Here is a 6,011-nt window from a genome sequence, read left to right as displayed (position 1 = left end):
GCTAGACCTTATATTCAGTGCTACAGATGCCAAAGGCTTGGGCATACCCAATCTTCTTGTTATGCAACTCCACGCTGTGTCAAGTGTGCTGGTGAACATATGACTTATCAATGTACAAGAAAAACTCAAGATGAAGCAGTAAAGTGTCCGAACTGTGGTGGTGGTCACCCCGCCAATTACCCAAGATGTCCAACAATTCATCGTGTTCTATCAAGAAGATCATCTCAAAATAAAGTACCGAAACCTCAGGACTTCCCCCCTCTTCAGAAGGGAACCCCACCTGAATCTACACCCAAGAAGCATCCACAATCTTCCTATGCAGAGAAAGCAAGCTCTTCATCCAAGAATTCACAAACTACATCACCCCCGCCTACTGAAGAATCAGCTGTTAGTTGGCACGACCTATTACAATTATTTCAAGATCTCCAGTTACCAAAACTTCTACAAGCAGTGCAAAAAAGATTTAGTGATATTAAATCAGCTCCAGATGTTTTCACAAAGCTAATTATCTTTTGTGAAATTCTTGAGGAACTTCAAGACTGATGGAATAGCAATTAACATACAGGACCAAAACCCTTTTCAGAGCCACTGTACTGGCTAACTTCCATTGGCCCTTCACCAACAGCCAATCACAGGCAGCCCTCTCCTTAAATCAACCAATCTCTTCCTTCCCCAGCTTTTCCTTCACTTTAACAAAACTCTGGATCTTCAATCAAGACTTCAATGAGCCGGCGTCGGTCTCCGGCCATTATCAGTTCTACGTTGTGCATCTACTCACTTCAAAATCTACTTCAAATGCGAGGCAGGGGACTTCCACTAGTCCCGGAACTCAACCACTCAATCAACCCGTCAATTATAACTTGGCAAACTTGGCAAACTTGGCGGACACATCTAATTTTGCTGAACGAGTGAGTCATCATGCCACCAAAAACTAGCGGAAAGGCTGCAAAGAAGGCTGGTAAAGCCCAAAAGAATATCTCCAAGGGAGATAAGAAGAAGAAGAGGAGGAGGAAGGAGAGCTATGCCATTTACATCTACAAAGTTTTGAAGCAAGTGCATCCTGACACTGGCATATCTAGCAAAGCTATGAGTATCATGAACAGCTTTGTTAATGACATCTTCGAGCGTATTGCTGCTGAAGCTTCTCGTTTGGCCCATTACAATAAGCGGTCAACTATCACCAGCCGGGAAATCCAAACAGCTGTGCGCCTTCTTTTGCCTGGTGAACTTGCCAAGCACGCTGTAAGTGAGGGTACGAAGGCTGTTACCAAGTACACAAGCTCTAAGTAAAAATCTTCTTCAAGATTTTTCATTTCAAACGGTCCTTGTCAGGACCAACACATTATTCGAAAGAGTTAAATCACGAAATTTGCTTCATTCTGTTATGTAGAAACACCTTGAAATCCAATTTCTATATGCTGTTAGTAAAAAAGTAAAGCACATAGCGGAGATGTGTCGTGCTTGTATACGAAAGGCATTTACTCGCCGGAGATCTACACTTAGTCATAATAATTTACTTTTAAAAAGTGGTAATACATTCCGTGTTAAGTATAGTAGTAGGTGCACACGGATCGGAAATCAGGTTATTTTAATGTGCCGTGCAAATAAACAGGCTGTTAGTGTAAGAAATAGTGGGTATAACGCTTAGAATATCGATTAATCGCTATGAAATAATGTTGATAAATTATCTCTTGAAAGTACTATAAAATTAATGTTTCTAGTATTTTCGTACTTGAAGGATAATGAAATTTGAAAAAGAGATGCCAACAGCACCTGGTGTTCCCAGGCGGTCACCCATCCAAGTACTGACCAGGCCCGATGCTGCTTGACTTCGGTGATCGGACGAGAACCGGTATATTCAGCATGGTATGGCCGTTGGCAACTACCTTTTCTTCAATGTCCTGTTAAGGAAGTATGTTTTAAGTAAGAATTGACATTATTAACTATAAAGGCAAGCATATTAACGTCGTTAACATTACTTGGAATATACTAATATTCGAATAAATATTTGAATGTTCGAATGATGAGTGATTCGGATGTTCATAGTGCCACTATGTCCTATCGAGTTTACTATCACGAACCACGTATGAAATTGTATATAAATAAATAAAAATAAATCCTTTATTAAGTATTGATTACAGGAAAAAGGCAAACTTACATTCTTTAATGTACACAATGAAATGTATGAAAGATATTTTTAAGATATGTTTCACTTACCCTTTATAACGCAAGGTAGTTTTCAGTGTAGCATCCTCTTCAGCTGCGAGATAACGTAAGGCAGATGATCATTCAGTCGTGAAGCACTAAAATGTAATATACATTTTAACTATTATCGATAAGAATTATTTACTGCAGGGATGCAAATAAAGTGAGGCAAATTAGTAAATAAAAACCGATACTGTAACTGATAATGTAATTACGTATCTGTATTAGTTGTATATACAGTAATCGCACGATTATCCGCGGAGTTGGATGTTGGCATAATCGCGCATAATCAGCAGTATGAGCAGAAAAGGGAAATGAAATGAAATCTTTAGATTTACGTCGCATACTTATACCGGTTACGCTAAAGGAGACGGTGATGATGAGTACTGAATGAAGAAAGTGGGAGGAAACGGGAGAAACCCGAGAAAACCCATGAGCACGGTCTTTATGCACGACAAAGTTCACACGGCACGAGCTGGGATTGAACCAGGGACCCCAAGCACCGGAGGCCAAAAAAGGGACAAAAAGTCTTTCGTGCAACTTTCGTTTTCGGTAAAAAGTTTACACATAATTTAGAAAGAGTAGTTTTCTGGTCTTTTTATTTCACAAGTTGGTTCATGTCTATATTTTTTACATGCATAAAAAATTTTTCAACTCCCTTGCTTAGTTCCTGTTAAAGACCTCTACCTCTGATTGTATTTTTTGCACATATTCTTATTGTTTTCAGACAACATTTCTAAGAGCGTAATTTATCGTCAGCAAGAAAAGAAAAGGAAAGCCTCGGATAGTGGAATGTGTACTGTATATATATATATATATATATATATATATATATATATATATATATATATATATATATATATATATATATATATACGTATTAGTATATAGTTTTATTTTATACGTCTCCTATTATTACACAATGTGCAGATATTGTGAAAGCGCAAGTAAATATGTATAACTCCCCGTTCTGCACTTAATAACTTGAAAGAAGTTCGGGGAAGGTAGTGTAACAGAAAGTGCAAACAGAAATGAGGGTTTACAGGCATTTAATATTATTCCGTAGTAGTATGATTTTTTGTAATATATATATATATATATATATATATATATATATATATATATATATATATATATATATATATATATATATATATATATATATATAACATACATATTCAATGATATAGTAAGAGGTTAGCAGCACTGATAGAACTGCAGAAAGTACAAAACCGTTAATAAGAAAGAGAGAGAGATGGTGGCCGCTTTTGTGCTTTTCATTGGCTAATTCCGAATTGCGCGCGAATACGTACGAGATTTCTTTCTTTTTCCTCTTCGCAGCCCAGATGTTGCCAATTAGAAGTTTTTAGTACTACATTTGTATGAAAATGTTGCCTTTAAGAAATGTGGTTTGCATACGGAGAAAAGAGCAAAATGAATATTTATCTTAGTGGGCATGAAAAAAGACGAAACATTTTGCAAGATGGACACACGAACTTCCTTAATGCAGGCGTTCAGTACATTATTGTAAAGAAAAAAACACTAAAAAGAATTACTTCAATATCCCTAGCAACATTCAACAATTCATAGAGAAAAATCTTTATTTTGAGAACAATGGAAAACTATGTAATTGTAGATAACTACTAAATTTAATGATTAAGGAAAACGTTTAGGCCCGGCCCTTCAGAAAGAAAGTGCACAGAATTTTCTCTCATGGAAGCAATTGCAAAATCAACATTTTGTTTGCAGTTATAATTAGAGGATCTATATACAGGGTGTTCGAAAAAGAATGTATCCTCTTGAAAGAAAATATTCTCTGGGCCCCTAATCCTTTATATACCGAAAGGAAGTTTGTATAGCATTTTTTCTTACCTTCGTTAGAAGAATTGAAAGTGACTACTATCGTGACACGGGAGATATTTGATCGATAGTCGAATTACTCCCATGCTCGAATGAACACGTCTCTTGTAAGGAGAGGAAAGGCTTCTGTGATCCGCTATCGCAGCTGTGTCATATCTGCAGAGAATGTTAGGACACAAACGTGATCTTTGAGAGCCTCGTGAAAAGAAGTCGCATAGTATCATGTGTGGAGACATCGGGGCCATCTGAAGAACGCTTCATCATTAGGACCAAGGGCGAGTTACGAAACACTCTGGGATATATTTATTAACATAACTTCTCGTCATTCTGCAAGTGTGGTGGAGCTCCATCCTATTGGAAAAGGAAACCTCGGGAGCCCTCTTCATGTGTAGGTATCGTTCACATCTGAAGCATGTGAAGATAGATTACTGTACTATCGTGTACCTAAAATCATTTTCTACGAATACGAACATGTCTACACTGAAGGCAGTGCAGCTCTTTTTCTCTTTTTTTTTTGGTCATGTATTGTAACGCGGGGCAATGCACACAATAACATGTAATGTTGTGTATCATCATAAAGGGCCAGGGCGATGATTGGATCTTGATGGACGTGGAGAACTGATAGGTGATGTGAGTGGTATTGTGATCTATGGTTGTATGTTTACTGATGAATGCATAAGGAGAGGTGAAGGGGTTGCCTTTTTTTTTATGTCGATCGGCAGGGAAGCGATTGGGAAACTTTTGACTTTGTTTTTCAACCGAATATATTGATTGAATAGGTCGCCGACAATTTTACGGGGCGTCACGTCGTTGCCTTTTTCATGTCGATCGCGAGCGAAGCGAGCGTTTTTTTTTTTTTTTTTTTTTACCGACAATATGTATTGAATCGGTTGCCAACACCTTTAGGGGCGCGTCACGTCCTTCTTTCTGTGCTGATCGCGAGCGAAGCGAGCGCGAAATTTTTGACTTTTTTTTTTTTTTTTTTACCCACAATATTTATTCAATCGGTCGCCAACACTTTTAGGGGTGCGTCACGTCCTCTTTTCTCTGCTGATCGCGAGCGAAGCGAGCGCGAAATTTTGACCTTTTTTTCTCTTTTTAATTCTTTTTTTTTTCTTTAAGAAAAAATATTGATTTCATAGGTCGCCAACATTTTTACGGGATGGAACATCGTTTATTTGTTTTTCCAACCGTCTTTCTGTCTTGAGCCCCCGCCAAGTTAACTTTATGGTGGACAAAAACTATGTGCGGTGGGTTACCGCGGGGTTCTCCCGTTTCCTCCCACTTTCTTCATTCCACCACCATTTCAATCATTTCTCATAATCAGCGCCTCTTTTAGCCTAAGCGGCATAACGTGGGACGTAAAACAAAGATTTCCTTTAGTTGCTTTCTGTCTTGATTACGAGCGCGAAATTTTTTACTTTTTTTTTCTTTCTTTTGATATTATTCATTTAATAGGACGGCAACACCTTTACGGGCCGCCGCGTCGTCGTTTACACTTCTTCAGCCCATATTCTTTCTGCTTGTTCGTTTTCCGGCATCTTGTTATCACCGCCCGCGGGAATGCCTATGTCTTTCATCGCTTTTTGAAGCAAATCTTTAATAAATATGCACTCTCACATTTCTACTAATATGCATACCACAGTGGATAGACTGTAACTAGGAAAGCAGAAGCCTGCATATCATATTATTTAACAGTTGAAAGTGAACTGCCATTTTAAGTTTGATTTTGATCAGATGAGTGCAGTTCAACTCGTCGACAATTGTGAAGATTCTCGAGGTTAGGGACCATCCATTTTGTGCTTTGTAATGAAAATGGCTGCAGCCAAACTTCTCTGATCTGAATGAAACTTGGCATGATGATACATCTTGACCTGCTCTACAAGTTTATTTAGTATTTTCCGTTGCGCAGGCTTTTGCTTCTCCAGGTTCTCCCATGGAACTGA

At 38.2% G+C, this 6,011-nt stretch overlaps 1 non-coding gene across 1 annotated transcript; it reads right to left on the bottom strand.

The window, feature by feature from the left end:
- Positions 1-1,761: 1,761 nt before the first annotated feature.
- Positions 1,762-1,880, bottom strand: LOC145677913 (5S ribosomal RNA). Its single transcript, XR_014130089.1, has one exon. It is a non-coding gene; the product is annotated as a 5S ribosomal RNA (ribosomal RNA).
- Between the last annotated feature and the right edge of the window lie 4,131 nt (positions 1,881-6,011).

This window comes from Thermobia domestica, unplaced genomic scaffold, assembly GCF_964235325.1.
Source record: "Thermobia domestica unplaced genomic scaffold, izTheDome1.hap1.1 HAP1_SCAFFOLD_1595, whole genome shotgun sequence".
Classification (NCBI taxonomy): Eukaryota; Metazoa; Arthropoda; class Insecta; order Zygentoma; family Lepismatidae; genus Thermobia; species Thermobia domestica.
The sequence above is the reverse complement of the archived record's forward strand: the minus strand, read 5'-3'. Positions and strand labels throughout refer to the sequence as shown.